Source organism: Aquarana catesbeiana, linkage group LG09 (genome assembly GCF_042186555.1).
Source record: "Aquarana catesbeiana isolate 2022-GZ linkage group LG09, ASM4218655v1, whole genome shotgun sequence".
NCBI lineage: Eukaryota > Metazoa > Chordata > Amphibia > Anura > Ranidae > Aquarana > Aquarana catesbeiana.
The window spans coordinates 216,269,874-216,290,213 of record NC_133332.1 but is presented as its reverse complement, the minus strand read 5'-3'; the positions used below and the strand labels follow the sequence as shown (position 1 = coordinate 216,290,213).

The window sequence follows — 20,340 nt, the reverse complement described above, 5'->3', positions numbered from 1 at the left end:
TGTGACACAATGTGAGGCACTAAAAAAAACACTTATAAATCTGCAATTAATGGATAGTTGGAGGATTTGTCATCCGAAGGAACGCGACTAGACGTTCTACTCCCCTGTGCATAAATCATTCTCAAGGATTGATTATATCCTAATAGAACATCAGTTAATCCCACAGCTTAAGGCCGCAGAAATTAAAGCAATCACCCTGTCCGACCATGCCCCAGTGAAAATCCATTTGGAGGTCGCTGGGGCGGATCGAACTAGGATGAATTGGAAACGGAATGACTCCCAAGTTCAAGATCTGGACTCTGCGGGGAAAATAGAGCAGGAATTAAAGAATTATTTTGAGACAAACGATACACCAGAAATATCTAGGGGTACCCTGTGGGAGGCGCATAAGGTGTATATAAGAGGGATCCTGATTAGTATTGGAGCCGGGAAGAAGAGAGAAAGGGGGGAAAAGATGTCACACCTCTATAGGGAGATTCAGGAGTTAGAGCAGGGCACACGACCTTGGGGGATACCTGAAAAGAAAGAGCTAATAGGGAAAAGAAGAGAATTGGACGAATTGTTAGAACAGGAAAGGAAATGTGCCTTTTACGCTATCAATAAGGAAATGTATCAGGGGGGTAACAAATCAGGGAAATGGATAGCGAGAAAGGTAAAGGAGAAAAAGAATAGGACCTTCATACCCAAGATTAGGGATGATGGAGGTGGATTAGAATTCTCAACCCCAAATATTGCCAAGATATTTTACTATAGCGCTTTATATAAGGTAGGCCGGAAAGAGGGAATGGGGGGAAGAAGGGAGGAGGCAATGAGGGAGTACCTGCGGGGCCTAGACCTTCCCAGGCAGAGAAGGAGGAGGTCGAGCTCCTTGAGATTCCTACCACGCAGGGGGAAGTAGAAAGGGCAATAAGTAACTCTGCCCTGGGAAAGAGCCCGGGCCCCGACGGGTACTCCATAGCATATTATAAAAATTTTTCTAAATTACTGGCACCCAGATTGTGTACTTACCTGAATGCTCTAGGGGAGGGAGAGATGCCCCGAGAAGAGTCTCTTCTGGCTCATATCACCCTCATCTTGAAAGAAGGAAAGGACCCAGCATCCCCAGGCAGCTATAGGCCAATCTTGTTATTAAACGCTGATATAAAAATTTTCGTTAAAATACTCGCAGATAGGTTGAAGGTTGGGCTGCATCGGTGGATACATGATGACCAAGTGGGATTTGTACCTAGAAGGGAGGGAAGGGACAACTCCTTAAAATCCATCTTCCTGATTCAGGAAGTGCTTAGTAGAGACACCCCGGCGGTCTTAATGTCGATCGATGCCGAAAAGGCTTTCGACAGAGTCAATTGGGGATTTATGTTTGAAGCATTGAAGTACCTGGGAATTGGGGAAAGGATGATGAGATGGATCAGGTCCCTATATAGACACCCAAAGGCTAGAATTTGAGTAAACGGAACCCTGTCTTCTCCCCTTGAATTATTTAACGGGACAAGACAGGGTTGCCCCCTGTCTCCACTCTTGTTCATAATATCTCTGGAGCCATTGCTAGCTGCGATTCGTAAGAATGAAGACATCAAAGGAATCTGGGTGGGAGAAAGGGAATTTAAAGTGGCGGCATTTTCCGATGACTTGCTCTGCTATATCACATATCCGGGAACAACAATTCCCATGGTGCTTAAGGAGGTTAAGCATTATGGAGGGCTGACAAATTTTAGGATAAATGTGGGTAAATCAGAGCTCCTAAACATAACGCTTCCTTTGCGAGAACAGAGGGCAATCCAACCCAGGTTCCCCCTCACATCGCGCCGGAAGGAGTTAGGGTACCTGGGTATAAAATTGACATTGATTCCGAGGGATCTGTTTGTTGCTAACTATATCTCCTTACTCAATAAAATTAAGGACCAACTAAATAGAATGAGGCATAGATCCCTATCGTGGATTGGCAGGATAAATGCCGTGAAAATGTATGTTCTGCCAATGCTAATTTATACCATTCAAATGATCCCAATGGCCCTCCCTTCAGCCTTCTTTAGAAAACTACAGTCTATGACCCGGGGGTTAATCTGGGCACGTAAATGCCCTAGGATAGCGTATGACACTCTGGCTAAGGAAAAAAAGCAAGGAGGGCTGGGAGCCCCAGACTTCAAAAAGTACCACCAAGCCATCTCTATTTCTAGAATTATCGATTGGTTATATAGTAAAAAAGAGAAAAGTTGGGTGAATATAGAAATTACACAAAGTAGAGTGGATATAGATAAGATGATATGGATCCCACCACAATTTCGCGAGTTAGGGCACAATATTAATCTTTTGACTAGGAATACATTTAAGATTTGGGATGGGTTAAGTAAGAGATTTCACTGGGAATATAACTCACCATTAAAATCATTATTGAACACTAATTATTTCAAACCTTGGAAGGAGGAGCACTTATATTTCACAAGGTGGGCCAAGAAAGATGTGATACGATTACAGGACGTGATGAGGGGAGACAGATTATGCACTTACACAGAAATCACACGGGAATGGGTAAATAAGCCACTTGATAAATGGAGGTATGTGCAGATACAGCACTTTTCACAATCACTACCACAACCTTTGAGAGGAAGAGGCCAATTAAGAGCAATAGAAAAACTACTAAGCTCCCCCTCGAGTGTGAACAGCAGGATATCTAAATTCTATAGATTACTTAGGGGGGGAGCAAGTAAAGGGTTCCCCACTTACTTGGAGAAGTGGGAAAGCGAAATAGGACAACTGAGAGACGAGGAACATAGGTCTAAAATATTAAAAATGGTCTATCTACCGGCAAAAGACACTCAGTCGTATGAAATGGCCTATAAATTAATAGCTAGGTGCAGGAGTACGGGTCTGAGATCCCCCCTACCTGTTGGAGGGGGTGTGGGGACTTAGGAACCTTTGCGCATCTTTGGTGGGGGTGTCCCAAAATACAGCTATATTGGGAGGGAGTCTTGGGAGAAATCTTGCAAATCACGGGGGAACAGGTTAATAAAAACCCATGGACGTGTTTGTTCCATGATTCAGAGAAAGAGGTTGCCCAATATTGTAAGTCACTAGTCCCGCATCTCCTGAATGCTGCTAAAGCGTTGATCCCATGCTTTTGGAAAAACCCCGAACCCCCAGGGTTAAGGAAGTGAATAACGAGGGTGGAATGGATAAGAGCTATGGAAGAGTCAATATACTCGACGGAAGGCTCACGGGAGAAATACTGTAGGATCTGGCTGAAATGGTTGGAATTTAGGAATACGGAGAGATGTATGATGTTTCTTGAAATTTAGGGGCAGGAGATCGAGAGGGGGATTGGGGGGGAAGGGGTGTGTTTTTTTTTTTTTCGTTGGGTGGGATGAGGGGGGGATAACAATAGGAAGGAAGTTTTTCTACTTTGTGATACAGTGAATTTTATATATGATATAGATTAATAATAAAGAATATATAATAGGAAGGAAAAAAATTAAAAAGAGAGAGAGGAAAAACTCTCTCTGAAAAAAAAAAAAAAATTCTGTGTTTTTCTGTCAATATGGGGTGCTGTGTGTACATTAACCACTTGCCGACCGCCGCACGACTATATACGTCGGCAGAATGGCACGGGCAGGCAAAAGGACTTACAGGTACGTCCTTGCCTGCCCGCGGGTGGGGGGTCTGATCGGACCCCCCCCCCCCCGGTGCCAGCGGCGGTCGGATCGAGGTCAGGGTCGATCGAAGGTGAGGGGGAGGCCACTCATTCGTGGCTCCCCCCTCGCGATCGCTCCTGGCCAATGACGAGCTTCCTCGGCTTCTGTGAATGTAAACAGAAGCGGAGGAAGTGATGTCATCTCTCCTCGAGCCGGTCTTTTTGATCCGGCGCCGAGGAGAGAAGACATCCAAGTAAGTGCACCAACACTACACTAACAGTAGAACACGCAGGCACACTTGTCACCCCCCTGTCACCCCCCAGTCACCCCCTGATCACCCCCCTGTACCCCCACACATACTGACACCAATAGCAGGTTTTTTTTTTCTGATTATTGCATTGGTGTCAGTTTGTGTCAGTTACAAGTGTTAGGGCAGTTAGGTTAGCCCCCTTTAGGTCTAGGGTACCCCCCCTTAGGTCCAGGGTACCCCCTAACCCCCCCTAATAAAGTTTTAACCCCGTGATCACCCCCCGTCACCAGTGTCACTAAGCGATCGTTTTTCTGATCGCTGTATTAGTGACACAGGTGACGCTAGTTAGGGAGGTAAGTATATAGGTTCGCCGTCAGTGTTTTTTATAGCGACAGGGACCCCCATATACTACCTTCTAAAGGTTTTAACCCCTTGATTGCCCCCTAGTTAACCCTTTCACCAGTGATCACCAAATAATTGTTACGGGTGACGCTGGTTAGTTGGTTTGTTTTTTGTAGTTTTTTATAGTTTATTATAGTTTATTATAGTTTTAGGGCACCCGCCGTTTATTACCTTATAAAGGTTTAACCCCCTAATTGCCCGGCGGTGATATAAGTTAAGTTTTTAGGGTCATATAAGGTCTGCGTTGCCCCAGGCAGCGTCAGGTTAGCGCCAGTACCGCTAACACCCACGCACGCAGCATACACCTCCCTTAGTGCTATAGTATCTGAACGGATCGATATCTGATCCGATCAGATCTATACTCCCCAGCAGTTTAGGGTCCCCCAAAAAAACGCAGTGTTAGCGGGATCAGCCCAGATACCTGCTAGCACCTGCGTTTTGCTCCTCGGCCCAGCCCAGCCCAGCCCACCCAAGTGCAGTATCGATCAATAACTGTCACAAAACACTAAGCACACATAACTGCAGCGTTCGCAGAGTCAGGCCTGATCCCTGCGATCGCTAACAGTTTTTTGGTAGCGTTTTGAATCAGTCGCTGACAGTCAGGAGCTTTTTTGCCTGTGAGTCTCACTAGTGTACCCCTAAATTTAGAGCCCAAAATGGCAAATCGAAGGTACACTAGTGAAGAGGCCTACACGTTTCTGAGCATGACAGATAGTGAAGAGGAAGTCACTCATCTGTCAAGTTCAGGCTCAGAATACGATCCTGTAGAGGACAGCGGCTCCATGACAGATAGCTCTGACGACGGAGTTGTGGTCCCTGCTAGGGTCAGGCGTACCAGACCCCGAACTTCTTCTTCTGTCCTTGAAGTGCAAGAACCGCAGGTCCCTCGTATGGAGCAGAACAGTACTAGTGCCGCTATTCCTTCTGGTGAACTGGCAAGCACCAGCGGCCTAGTACACCCTGGTCGTACATCCAGCACTGCAGTATCACGTGGTGACGTGGCGAGTCCCATAAGTGCAGTTCAAGCTGGTGAGGTGGCAAGCACTAGTAGGGTCCCGCTGCCACCAAGAAGACGAACACAGGCCCGTCGTGCCCATAGTGCCCTTCCTGCTGCATTCGCCAATCCGAATTGGGTACCCACCACTTCTGCAGCACCCGTATTGCCCTCATTCACTGGCCAACCCGGAATTCAGGTGGAAACAGTTGATTTTACGCCACTGGATTTTTATTCACTGTTTTTCACCGAAGATCTCTATAGATCTATTGTGGACCAAAGCAATTTATACGCTGGTCAACACATCGCCACTATTCCCCAGTCCTCCCTTGCCAGAGATTGGATACCAATTACGGTCTCCGAATTTAAGATCTTTCTGGGCCTTTCCCTCAACATGGGCATAACCAAAAAGAGTGAGTTGCGGTCATATTGGTCCACTGACCCAATTCACCATATGCCCGTGTTCTCTGCCTCCATGACCAGGGCACGATACGAGCAGATTTTGCGGTTCATGCACTTCAATGACAATGAACTCTGTCGTCCTCGTGGAGACCCTGAATACGATCGGCTCTACAAAATTCGGCCCCTCGTAAACCACTTCAACCAACGTTTTGCAGACTTGTTTACTCCCCATCAAGTTGTCTGCGTTGATGAGTCCCTGATTAAATTTTCTGGCCGCTTGTCATTCAAACAGTACCTTCCCAGCAAGCGTGCCAGATACGGGGTCAAGATGTATAAGCTCTGTGACAGGGCCACAGGCTATACATGTAGATTTATGGTTTACGAGGGCAAAGATAGTCACGTAGAGCCGACAAACTGCCCTGATTACATAGGAAGCGCTGGCAAGATAGTGTGGGACTTGGTGTCACCCTTATTCGGAAAGGGGTACCACTTGTACGTGGACAATTATTACACGAGCGTGCCACTTTTTAGTCACTTGTTTGATCATCAGATTGGAGCATGTGGCACCGTGCGACCTAATCGCCGGGGCTTTCCTCAGCGGCTTGTAGATTCCCGTCTTAGGCTGGGGGAGAGAGCCTGCTTGCAGTGTAATAACTTGCTCGCTATGAAGTGGAGGGACAATAAGAATGTTTTCGTTCTTACCTCCCTTCATGCAGACACGACGACCCAAATTACTACGGCGACTGGTGTTGTGGAGAAACCCCTCTGTGTCCACGAATATAACCAAAATATGGGAGGGGTGGACCTCAACGACCAGTTGTTGGCGCCGTACCTAATTGCCCGTAAGGCCAGACGCTGGTACAAAAAAGTGTCTGTATACTTATTTCAATTGGCTTTGCTGAACGCTCATGTGCTATACAGAGCTTCAGGACGGACTGGATCCTTCCTTAAATTCCAGGAAGAGATCGTCAGAGCCCTTCTGTTTCCAGACGGTGCTCCACCTCACCTTCCCCAACCAAATGCAGTAGGCCGGCTGCATGAGAGGCATTTTCCTTATGCCATCCCGAGTACCCCTACCCAACGAGCCCCCCAAAGAAAATGTCGTGTCTGCAGCAAGCGCGGATTTAGGCGTGACACCCGGTATTATTGTCCCTCCTGTCCTGGCAATCCTGGTCTTTGCATTGGTGAATGTTTTGAACGCTACCATACACTAGTTGAGTTTTAGCGTAGGGTACAGCACTGCACAGACTAGGACACACTTTCACAGGGTCTCCCAAGATGCCATCGCATTTTGAGAGACCCAAACCTGGAACCGTTACAGTATTAAAAGTTACAGTTATAAAAAAAAAATGTAAAAAAAAAAAAAAAAAATGTAAAAAAAAAAAAAAAAAAGTAAAAAAAAAAAAAAAATACACAAAAAAAATATAAAATAAAAAAAACAAAAATAGTTGTCGTTTTATTGTTCTCTCTCTCTCTATTTTCTCTCTATTGTTCTGCTCTTTTTTACTGTATTCTATTCTGCAATGTTTTATTGTTATGTTTTATCATGTTTGCTTTTCAGGTATGTAATTTTTTTATAGTTTAATGTGTTTTAACCATTTTTTTGTTTTCAGGTACGCCATTCAGCTGCAGCGCGGATTTATTTATCTTGACAGCAACAGCGTTTGCTCCCACGATACATAAAGCCGTGACTCCAGCGCTGTCGGAGGTGATTTCACCACCACAGTTACATACTTCAGCATATATGCCGAAGCCTGGGGGCAGCAGTGGGTGGAGGAGCGATTTGCTCCTGCCTTTTGTGGGAGGATGCCCCCATGCTTCGGCATTTATATATTTTAGGTAGGCACAGGTTGCGTTAAATGTTTTATTTTTTACTATGTTTTTTTTTTTTTTGTATTTGCTTTGCAGGTATGGTAAGTATTACTGTTATACTGTAATGTTACTTTGTTTTTTGTTAACCATCATTTGCTTAGCAGGTACGCCATTCAGTTGCAGCGCGGATTTATTTATCTTGACAGCAACAGCGTTTGCTCCCACGATACATAAAGCCGTGACTCCAGCGCTGTCGGAGGTGATTTCACCACCACAGTTACATACTTCAGCATATATGCCGAAGCGTGGGGGCAGCAGTGGGTGGAGGAGCGATTTGCTCCTGCCTTTTGTGGGAGGATGCCCCCATGCTTCGGCATATATATATTTTAGGTAGGCACAGGTTGCGTTAAATGTTTTATTTTTTACTATGTTTTTTTTTTTGTATTTGCTTTGCAGGTATGGTAAGTATTACTGTTATACTGTAATGTTACTTTGTTTACCATCATTTGCTTAGCAGGTACGCCATTCAGTTGCAGCGCGGATTTATGCCCCCCCCACCGTCTTCCATGTTTTTCTCTGGCTCTCCTGTCCCAACAGGGAACCTGAGAATGCAGCCGGTGATTCAGCCAGCTGACCATAGAGCTGATCAGAGACCAGAATGGCTCCAAACATCTCTATGGCCTAAGAAACCGGAAGCTACGAGCATTTCATGACTTAGATTTCGCCGGATGTAAACAGCGCCATTGGGAAATTGGGAAAGCATTTTATCACACCGATCTTGGTGTGGTCAGATGCTTTGAGGGCAGAGGAGAGATCTAGGGTCTAATAGACCCCAATTTTTTCAAAAAAGAGTACCTGTCACTACCTATTGCTATCATAGGGGATATTTACATTCCCTGAGATAACAATAAAAATGATTAAAAAAAAAAAAAAATGAAAGGAACAGTTTAAAAATAAGCTAAAAAAGCAAAAAAATAATAAGAAAAAAAAAAAAAAAAAAAAAAAGCACCCCTGCCCCCCCCTGCTCTCGCACAAAGGCGAACGCAAGCGTCGGTCTGGCATCAAATGTAAACAGCAATTGCACCATGCATGTGAGGTATCACCGCGAAGATCAGATCGAGAGCAGTAATTTTAGCAGTAGACCTCCTCTGTAAATCTAAAGTGGTAACCTGTAAAGGCTTTTAAAGACTTTTAAAAATGTATTTAGTTTGTAGCCACTGCACGTTTGTGCGCAATTTTAAAGCATGTCATGTTTGGTATCCATGTACTCGGCCTAAGATCATCTTTTTTATTTCATCAAACATTTGGGCAATATAGTGTGTTTTAGTGCATTAAAATGTTAAAAAGTGTGTTTTTTCCCCAAAAAATGCGTTTGAAAAATCGCTGCGCAAATACTGTGTGAAAAAAAAAAATGAAACACCCACCATTTTAATCTGTAGGGCATTTGCTTTAAAAAAAATATAATGTTTGGGGGTTCAAAGTAATTTTCTTGCAAAAAAAAATAATTTTTTCATGTAAACAAAAAGTGTCAGAAAGGGCTTTGTCTTCAAGTGGTTAGAAGAGTGGGTGATGTGCGACATAAGCTTCTAAATGTTGTGCATAAAATGCCAGGACAGTTCAAAACCCCCCCAAATGACCCCATTTTGGAAAGTAGACACCCCAAGCTATTTGCTGAGAGGCATGTCGAGTCCATGGAATATTTTATATTGTGACACAAGTTGCGGGAAAAAGACCAATTTTGTTTTTTTTTTTTTTGCACAAAGTTGTCACTAAATGATATATTGCTCAAACATGCCATGGGAATATGTGAAATTACACCCCAAAATACATTCTGTTGCTTCTCCTGAGTATGGGGATACCCCATGTGTGAGACTTTTTGGGAGCCTAGCCGCGTACGGGACCCCGAAAACCAAGCACCGCCTTCAGGCTTTCTAAGGGCGTAAATTTTTGATTTCACTCTTCACTGCCTATCACAGTTTCGGAGGCCATGGAATGCCCAGATGGCACAACCCCCCCCCCAAATGACCCCATTTTGGAAAATAGACACCCAAAGCTATTTGCTGAGAGGTATAGTGAGTATTTAGCAGACCTCACTTTTTGTCACAAACTTTTGAAAATTGAAAAAAGAAAAAAAAAATACGTTTTTTTCTTCATTTTCAAAAACAAATGAGAGCTGCAAAATACTCGCCATGCCTCTCAGCAAATAGCTTGGGGTGTCTACTTTCCAAAATGGGGTCATTTTGGGGGGTTTTGTGCTATCTTGGCATTTTATGGCCTTCGAAACTGTGATGGGTAGTGAGAAGTGAAATAAAAAATTAACGCCCTTAGAAATCCTGAAGGCGGTGATTGGATTTCGGGGCCCCGTATGAAGCTAGGCTCCCAAAAAGTGCCACTCATGTGGTATGCCCATACTCAGGAGAAGCAGCAGAATGTATTTTGGGGTGTAATTCCACATATGCCCATGGCCTGTGTGAGCAATATATCATTTAGTGACAACTTTGTGCAAAAAAAAAAAAAATTGTCACTTTCCCGCAACTTGTGTCAAAAAATAAAATATTCCATGGACTCAACATGCCTCTCAGCAAATAGCTTGGGGTGTCTACTTTCCAAAATGGGGTCATTTGGGGGGGTTTTGTGCCATCTTGGCATTTTATGGCCTTCAAAACTGTGATAGGTAGTGAGGAGTGAAATCAAAAATTTATGCCCTTTGAAATCCTGAAGGCGGTGCTTGGTTTTCGGGGCCCCGTACGCGGCTAGGCTCCCAAAAAATCCCACACATGTGGTATCCCCATACTCAGGAGAAGCAGCTGAATATATTTTGGGGTGCAATTCCACATATGCCCATGGCTTGTGTGAGCAATATATCATTTAGTGACAACTTTTTGTAATTTTTTTTTTTTTATTATTTATTTATTTATTTTTTGTCATTATTCAATCACTTGGGACAAAAAAAATGAATATTCAATGAGTTCAACATGCCTCTCAGCAATTTCCTTGGGGTGTCTACTTTCCAAAATGGGGTCATTTGGGGGGGTTTTGTACTGCCCTGCCATTTTAGCACCTCATGAAATGACATAGGCAGTTATAAACTAAAAGCTGTGTAAATTCCAGAAAATGTACCCTAGTTTGTAGACGCTATAACTTTTGCGCAAACCAATAAATATACGCTTATTGACATTTTTTTTACCAAAGACATGTGGCCGAATACATTTTGGCCTAAATGTATGACTAAAATTGAGTTTATTGGATTTTTTTTATAACAAAAAGTAGAAAATATCATTTTTTTTCAAAATTTTCGGTCTTTTTCCGTTTATAGCGCAAAAAATAAAAACAGCAGAGGTGATCAAATACCATCAAAAGAAAGCTCTATTTGTGGGAAGAAAAGGACGCAAATTTCGTTTGGTTACAGCATTGCATGACCGCGCAATTAGCAGTTAAAGCGACGCAGTGCCAAATTGTAAAAAGTGCTCTGGTCAGGAAGGGGGTAAATCCTTCCGGGGCTGAAGTGGTTAATGAGGAAACAAAATATTGGCTGCAATATTACAAAGAGTGAAAAATGTAAGGGGGTCTGAATACTTTCCGTCCCCACTGTACATACTCCCTGAATAAAGGCTGGGTATTAGCCGCAGGCTTATAACAGCTTGCCTTCCGGTAGGCACACACTTTATGTGGTGGTGGTGCACGGACTCATGGTGGTGGTTTGAAGATAACACAAGATTTCATTAATGTTTTTCAAATCTATGGACTATTTTTTATTCATTCATATATAGTTTTTTACACTTGGTGTGTTGGAATCAAAATTAGATATATACATTCATTATTATTCTGTGTGATAGGCTTGTTTATCACTCTCTTTTTGTGATTTTAGAACAACCTGTATATTCTGTTTTATATAGTTATGTGGATAATGGTCGTTTTAACTTTATGTATTAACATGTATTTCAAACATATAATTTATTTACCCTTTTTATTTATGTATATGTATTCCATTCCAATAATATGCAATAACGGGACCCCCACAACCACTGGGCAAGGGTTGTAAGGATGAGGCCCTTGTCCCCACCAACATGGTGACAAGGTGCATTGGGGGGGACCCCAAAGCACTCTCCCCGTGTTGACGGCAAACAGCCTGGTATGGTTCAGGAGGGGGCGCTGGTTCGCCCCCCCCCCTTTCCTGGCCTGCCAGGCTGCTTGCTCGGATAAGGGTCTGGTATGGATTTTGGGGGGGGCTGAACGGTTTGTTTGCCGCCTCCCCAAAGAAAGGAGCACCAGCCGCCACTGGTGAGGAGGCTTTTCTGTCCAGACTTTCACTTTTCTTTGTAATTTACAGAATGTAAATCGTGCAGCCAACATGAAGAATTCTTCAGCAGCAAGAGTATTATCTCCATATGCAAAGAGAATCGCTACACAGAGGTAAGAGCGTAAAATTTCATCTAACACAAATCAGGGAGCCATATCCAGTGCAAGGTAAATCATTTGTACTTCCAGGTATGGAAGGCTTAGTCTGTTTCCTTCTATATAACAGCAATGGTGTATGTTTGGTCGCCCAGGCACGCATGCCATGCCATGCAGATAGAGAGTTCTTAGTTGTCTGTAAGCTCCTACCAGAGCAACTTGGAGTTACCCAAGGCTTCTCACTCGAAGTAGGTAACTGAAAAAGATGAGGTAAGTGGCTGCTCTGTGCAATATCTGTGCACAGAGCAGGTATGTTAGTATAACATCTTTTCTATTTTAATAAAAAAAGACTTTAATATCACTTTAAAGTAGAGTTGCACCGAAACCAATACCGGTATCGGTGCTGATACTAAGCATTTTCATGAGTACTTGTACTCGTACAAATGCTCCGATACTAAAACTGACACCTCTTTTGCGATTCCATTTGGACTTGCATTGACTTCTGTTAATTGAAGTCGCAAGCCGCAATGAAAGGTGGTCCAAATCGCACTGAACTGCGGCTTTGAAATCATGCTGAAGTAGCGCGATTTAAAAGCCACAGAGGAAATGTTCTTCATAATTATAAAGAAACGGTAATTATTTTTCATTAGTCTAAAAAAAAGTGTCACATGACACTAAAAAACTGGTGCATCCCTAATATAAAGTAAATGTGTTGCTTTGGCATTGGTGGGCAAAGCCTAGTTCAATAATGTGAGAGTATTTTGTAATCACATATAGCCAGAGTCAGAAACTTTCTTACAGTGCTCCAGGGCGTGACATTGGCTTTGTTGGCTCCATTTCATGCCCCAGTACATAAGAAGACTTTTGTCTTTTTTTTTTTTGTTTTTTTTTTTTAATTATCTTATTACTGACAGATGCACACGAGATGACAATTACATATAGATAGTTAAGCGGCCATGCTATATCACAGTAAGGGTAATAACATTCAGCGTAAATACCACAATCTGACAATATCTGCTCATGAGACTTTAACAGGGCAGTTTTGTGCCAACAATAAGGAGTTCGATACCTATGAGAAAATAGCAACTAATGATGATGTAAACTGTAGGTAAACAGGTCAAAAAAACACCGCCCAAACCTGCACTACCACCTCTGCGCTAAAATTGAATATGACAACCCTATTGGAGCTGCCACTTAAATTGTAAAATATGTGTAAACTGAATTCACCCCTTAATTGTGAAGATGAATAGTGGCACTATCCCCCAAATTGTGCTATAAAGTGAGCTGGAAGTGCATTGAATTAAAAGGAAATGTATATAGGATGAGTTTACAATGCACAGGCAAGGTGACCTGCCCTGTTACTGTAACATGTAAAAACCAAATGTAGAACACCTTAGTAGACTGTGACACTCTATCATAGGTGAAACAAACAATTAGATATATAAACAAAGATGATAGAACCTAGTATAATCAAACTGTGAAATCAAACAGTACAATATAATAAACCCCTGACAGTAGTGTTAAATTGATATGTTAGTATCAGCAAAAAAAACAGACTGATAGAAGAAAGAAATGGATGTGAAATAAATTAATGACTCAAAAATCCAAAAAAATAAAAATAAAAGCATAAAAAAACAAACAAAAGACCAGGCAAAATACAGAGTCCAAATGAATCGTGAAGATAAGTGAAGAAATTCCAAAAAGTGAAGGTGTCTCCAATCCGTTCAGCTGTGATTCAAAACATCCACCACACCTCCGTGACGTGATTCCACTCCCTTCTGAAGTTCAAACTCACCACCTATTAAGGCCTCCCACTCTCGAGTTTGGCCAAACAGAGCCTCAACCCACTCTCATGGGGGTTAGCATGCGATCTTAAACATCCACTGCTCTATAGACCGGACACTTTCAAAATAAACGATGTTGTCGCTGACAGCCTGAAACATTTTCACTTTCAATGGATGAAAGTGAAAATGGCACCAAGGTGTGCAGGAGTGCCTGTCTTACTCCCACAATTTGGGGGATAGCGCCACTATTCATCTTCACAATTTAGGGGTGAATTCAGTTTACACAACTAATGATGATGGCCTGTGTAAATGGTAATGGTGTTTGCGCTGTGAGGGGAAGGAAAAAAGAGAGGGGTGTAGACCAAAAGTACTGGTGAAATATTAAAAAAATGATAATAAATAACACATGGAATAAATGTACATCCAATAGGAAATAGTGAATAGTGCAGTAAAATATGTAAACCAGACCAGAGTGAATAAATATAAACATAAAAATGGTGAAAATCCAAGGGCTGGCGAAAGAATATATAATATATGAATCTAGATTTTAGGCGCTCGTGGATGATTTTACCTGTTACAGCTTTTTAATGTGAGTTTATTTTTTGGTACTTTTAATAAATTGATCCGTTGTTATACTGGATTACGCTATCTCCATATTTCTTCATACCCCATTCCAACATTTACTGAGTCCATTTGACAAGCGCTGGGAGCAGGAGTGGACCGAGGTTGCCACACTGGGGTATAGGGATGAGTCGAACACCCCCCGGTTCGGTTCGCACCAGAACCTGCGAACGGACCGAAAATTCGCACGAACATTAGAACCCCATTGACGTCTATGGGACTCGAATGTTCGAAATCAAAAGTGCTCATTTTAAAGGCTAATTTGTATGGTATTGTCCTAAAAAGGGTTTGGGGACCCGGGTCCTGCCCCAGGGGACATGTATCAATGCAAAAAAAACTTTTAAAACCGGACGTTTTTTCAGGAGCAGTGATTTTAACCACTTGACCGCCTCACGCTGATATACGTCAGCAGAATGGCACGGGCAGGCAAAATCACGTACCTGGTACGTGATTGCCTTCCAGCGGGCGGGGGGTCCTATCGGACCCCCCCCCCAGTGCCCGAGGCGGTCGCCTTTGGTCTGGGAGCGTTCAGAGATGAGGGGGAGGCCATCCATTCATGGCTCCCCCCTCACGATCGCTCCCAGCCAATGAAAATCTTCCCCTGCCTCTGTGTAGTACACAGAGGCAGGGGATGTGATCTCTCCTCGGCTCGGCATTTTCCGTTCCGGCGCCGAGGAGAGAAGACTGCAATGTGAGTGCAACAACACAACACATCACAGTAGAACATGCCAGGCACACATTACACTCCCTTTACCCCCCGATCCCCCCCCCCCCGTCACACTGACACCAAGCAGTTTTTTGTTTTTTTTTCTGATTACTGCATGGTGTCAGTTTGTGACAGTTAGTGTGGTAGGGCAGTTAGTATTAGCCCCCTTTAGGTCTAGGGTACCCCCCTAACACCCCCCAATAAAGTTTTAACCCCTTGATCACCCCCCGTCGCCAGTGTCACTAAGCGATCATTTTTCTGATCGCTGTATTAGTGTCACTGGTGACGTTAGTTAGGGAGGTAAATATATAGGTTCGCCGTCAGCGTTTTATAGCGACAGGGACCCCCATATACTACCGAATAAAGGTTTTAACCCCTTGATTGCCCCCTAGTTAACCCTTTCACCATTGATCACCGTATAACTGTTACGGGTGACGCTGGTTAGTTCATTAATTTTTTATAGTGTCAGGGCACCCGCCGTTTATTACCGAATAAAGGTTTAACCCCCTGATCGCCCGGCGGTGATATGCGTTGCCCCAGGCAGCGTCAGGTTAGCGCCAGTACTGCTAACACCCACGCATGCAGCATACGCCTCCCTTAGTGGTATAGTATCTGAACGGATCAATATCTGATCCGATAAGATCTATACTAGCGTCCCCAGCAGTTTAGGGTTCCCAAAAATGCAGTGTTAGCGGGATCAGCCCAGATACCTGCTAGCACCTGCGTTTTGCCCCTCCGCCCGGCCCAGCCCAGCCCACCCAAGTGCAGTATCGATCGATCACTGTCACTTACAAAACACTAAACGCATAACTGCAGCGTTCGCAGTGTCAGGTCTGATCCCTGCGATCGCTAACAGTTTTTTTGGTAGCATTTTGGTGAACTGGCAAGCACCAGCCCCAGGCAGCGTCAGGTTAGCGCCAGTACCGCTAACACCCACGCACGCACCGTACACCTCCCTTAGTGGTATAGTATCTGATCCGATCAATATCTGATCCGATCAGATCTATACTAGCGTCCCCAGCAGTTTAGGGTTCCCAGAAACGCAGTGTTAGCAGAATTAGCCCAGACACCTGCTAGCACCTGCGTTTTGTCTCTCCGCCCGGCCCAGCCCAGGCCAGCCCACCCAAGTGCAGTATCAATCGATCACTGTCACTTACAAAACACTAAACACATAACTGCAGCGTTCGCAGAGTCAGGCCTGATCCCTGCGATCGCTAACAGTTTTTTTGGTAGCGTTTTGGTGAACTGGCAAGCACCAGCGGCCTAGTACACCCCGGTCGTAGTCAAACCAGCACTGCAGTAACACTTGGTGACGTGGCGAGTCCCATAAGTGCAGTTCAAGCTGGTGAGGTGGCAAGCACAAGTAGTGTCCCGCTGCCACCAAGAAGAAGACAAACAGGCCCGTCGTGCCCATAGTGCCCTTCCTGCTGCATTCGCAAATCCTAATTGGGAACCCACCACTTCTGTAGCGCCCGTACTTCCCCCATTCACATCCCCAACCAAATGCAGTCGGCTGCATGAGAGGCATTTTCTTTATGTCCTCCCGAGTACCCCTACCCGACGAACCCCGTCCAAAAAATGTTGTGTCTGCAGCAAGCGCGGATATAGGCGTGACACCCACTATTATTGTCCCTCCTGTCCTGACAATCCTGGTCTTTGCATTGGTGAATGTTTTGAACGCTACCATTCACTAGTTGAGTATTAGCGTAGGGTACAGCATTGCACAGACAAGGCACACTTTCACAGGGTCTCCCAAGATGCCATCGCATTTTGAGAGACCCGAACCTGGAACCGGTTACAGTTATAAAAGTTAGTTACAAAAAAAGTGTAAAAAAAAAATTTAAAAAATATATAAAATTAAAAAAAAATAGTTGTCGTTTTATTGTTCTCTCTCTCTCTATTCTCTCTCTATTGTTCTGCTCTTTTTTACTGTATTCAATTCTGCAATGTTTTATTGTTATTATCTTTTATCATGTTTGCTTTTCAGGTATGCAATTTTTTATACTTTACCGTTTACTGTGTTTTATTGTTAACCATTTTTTTGTCTTCAGGTACGCCATTCACGACTTTGAGTGGTTATACCAGAATGATGCCTGCAGGTTTAGGTATCATCTTGGTATCATTCTTTTCAGCCAGCAATCAGCTTTCATGTAAAAGCAATCCTAGTGGCTAATTAGCCTCTAGACTGCTTTTACAAGCAGTGGGAGGGAATGTCACCCCCCACCGTCTTCCGTGTTTTTCTCTGGCTCTCCTGTCTCAACAGGGAACCTGAGAATGCAGCCGGTGATTCAGCCAGCTGACCATAGAGCTGATCAGAGACCAGAGTGGCTCCAAACATCTCTATGGCCTAAGAAACCGAGCATTTCATGACTTAGATTTCGCCGGATGTAAACAGCGTCATTGGGAAATTGGAAAAGCATTTTATCACACCGATCTTGGTGTGGTCAGATGCTTTGAGGGCAGAGAAGAGATCTAGGGTCTAATAGACCCCAATTTTTTCAAAAAAGAGTACCTGTCACTACCTATTGCTATCATAGGGGATATTTACATTCCCTGAGATAACAAAAAAATTATTAAAAAAATGAAAGGAACAGTTTAAAAATAAGATAAAAAAGCAAAAAAATAATAAAGAAAGAAAAAAAAAAAAAGCACCCCTGTTGCCCCCTGCTCTCGCGCTAAGGCGAACGCAAGCGGCGGTCCGTCGTCAAATGTAAACAGCAATTGCACCATGCATGTGAGGTATCACCGCGAAGGTCAGATCGAGGGCAGTAATTTTAGCAGTAGACCTCCTCTGTAAATCTAAAGTGGTAACCTGTAAAGGCTTTTAAAGGTTTTTAAAAATGTATTTATTTTGTTGCCACTGCACGTTTGTGCGCAATTGTAAAGCATGTCATGTTTGGTATCCATGTACTCGGCCTAAGATCAACTTTTTTATTTCATCAAACATTTGGGCAATATAGTGTGTTTTAGTGCATTAAAATTTTAAAAAGTGTGTTTTTTCCCCAAAAAATGCGTTTGAAAAATCGCTGCGCAAATACTGTGTGAAAAAAAAATGAAACACCCACCATTTTAATCTGTAGGGCATTTGCTTTAAAAAAATATATAATGTTTGGGGGTTCAAAGTAATTTTCTTGCAAAAAAAATTAATTTTTTCATGTAAACAAAAAGTGTCAGAAAGGGCTTTGTCTTCAAGTGGTTAGAAGAGTGGGTGATGTGTGACATAAGCTTCTAAATGTTGTGCATAAAATGCCAGGACAATTCAAAACCCCCCCAAATTACCCCATTTTGGAAAGTAGACACCCCAAGCTATTTGCTGAGAGTCATGTCGAGTCCATGGAATATTTTATATTGTGACACAAGTTGCGGGAAAGAGACAAATTTTTTTTTTTTTTTTTTTTGCACAAAGTTGTCACTAAATGATATATTGCTCAAACATGCCATGGGAATATGTGAAATTACACCCCAAAATACATTCTGTTGCTTCTCCTGAGTATGGGGATACCACATGTGTGAGACTTTTTGGGAGCCTAGCCGCGTACGGGACCCCGAAAACCAAGCACTGCCTTCAGGCTTTCTAAGGGCGTAAATTTTTGATTTCACTCTTCACTGCCTATCACAGTTTCGGAGGCCATGGAATGCCCAGGTGGCACAAACCCCCCCCAAATGACCCCATTTTGGAAAGTAGACACCTCAAGCTATTTGCTGAGAGGTATAGTGAGTATTTTGCAGCCCTCACTTGTTCTCACAAAGTTTTGAAAATTGAAAAAAGAAAAAAAAAAAGTTTTTTCTTGTCTTTCTTCATTTTCAAAAACAAAATGAGCTGCAAAATACTCACCATGCCTCTCAGCAAATAGCTTGGGGTGTCTACTTTCCAAAATGGGGTCATTTGGGGGGGTTTTGTGCCACCTGGCCATTCCATGGCCTCCGAAACTGTGATAGGCAGTGAAGAGTGAAATAAAAAATTTACACCCTTAGAAATCCTGAAGGCGGTGATTGGTTTTCGGGGCCCTGTACGCGGCTAGGCTCCCAAAAAGTCCCACACATGTGGTATCCCCATACTCAGGAGAAGCAGCTAAATGTATTTTGGGGTGCAATTCCACATATGCCCATGGCCTGTGTGAGCAATATATCATTGAGTGACAACTTTGTGCAAAAAAAAATTTGTCACATTCCCACAACTTGTGTCAAAATATAAAATATTCCATGGACTCAAATGCCTCTCAGCAAATAGCTTGGGGTGTCTACTTTCCAAAATGGGGTCATTTGGGGGGTTTTGTGCCATCTTGGCATTTTATGGCCTTCAAAACTGTGATAGGTAGTAAGGAGTGAAATCAAAAATTTACGCCCTTAGAAATCCTGAAGGCGGTGAATGGTTTTCGGGGCCCGTACGCGGCTAGGCTCCCAAAAAGTCCCACACATGTGGTATCCCTGTACTCACGAGAAGCAGCTGAATGTATTTTGGGGGGCAATTCCACATATGCCCATGGCCTGTGTGAGCAATATATAATTTAGTGACAACTTTTTGTAATTTTTTTTTTTGTCATTATTCAATCACTTGGGACAAAAAAAAATAATATTCAATGGGCTCAACATGCCTCTCAGCAATTTCCTTGGGGTGTCTACTTTCCAAAATGGGGTCATTTAGGGGCGTTTTGTACTGCCCTGCCATTTTAGCACCTCAAGAAATGACATAGGCAGTCATAAACTAAAAGCTGTGTAAATTCCATAAAATGTACCCTAGTTTGTAGACGCTATAACTTTTGCGCAAACCAATAAATATACGCTTATTGACATTTTTTTACCAAAGACATGTGGCCGAATACATTTTGGCTTAAATGTATGACTAAAATTGAGTTTATTGGATTTTTTTTATAACAAAAAGTAGAAAATATAATTTTTTTTCAAAATTTTTGGTCTTTTTCCGTTTATAGCGCAAAAATTAAAAACCGCAGAGGTGATCAAATACCATCAAAAGAAAGCTCTATTTGTGGGAAGAAAAGGGCGCAAATTTTGTTTGGGTACAGCATTGCATGACCGCGCAATTAGCAGTTAAAGCGACGCAGTGCCAAATTGTAAAAAGTGCTCTGGTCATTAAGGGGGTAAATCCTTCTGGGCTGAAGTGGTTAAAGTAAAAAAAAAAAGTGAAATATTCCCTTAAATATCGTACCTGGGGGGTGCCTATAGTATGCCTGTAAAGTGGCGCGTGCTTCCCGTGCTTAGAACAGTCCCTGCACAAAATGTCATTTTTAAAAGGAAAAAAAGTCATTTAAAACTGCTTGCGGCTTTAATGTAATGTTGGGTCCTGGCAATATGGATGAAAATCAGTGAGACAAACGGCATGGGTA

General features: G+C 43.1%; 1 long non-coding RNA gene across 1 annotated transcript in view; it reads left to right on the top strand.

Moving 5' to 3' along the window:
- Positions 1–20,340, top strand: part of LOC141108262 (uncharacterized) — a 326,101-nt gene that overhangs the window by 291,575 nt on the left and 14,186 nt on the right. Inside the window, exon 2 of the long non-coding RNA XR_012236043.1 lies at positions 11,820–11,956. This is a non-coding gene — a long non-coding RNA (uncharacterized lncRNA). The remainder of the gene's footprint in view (positions 1–11,819; positions 11,957–20,340) is intronic.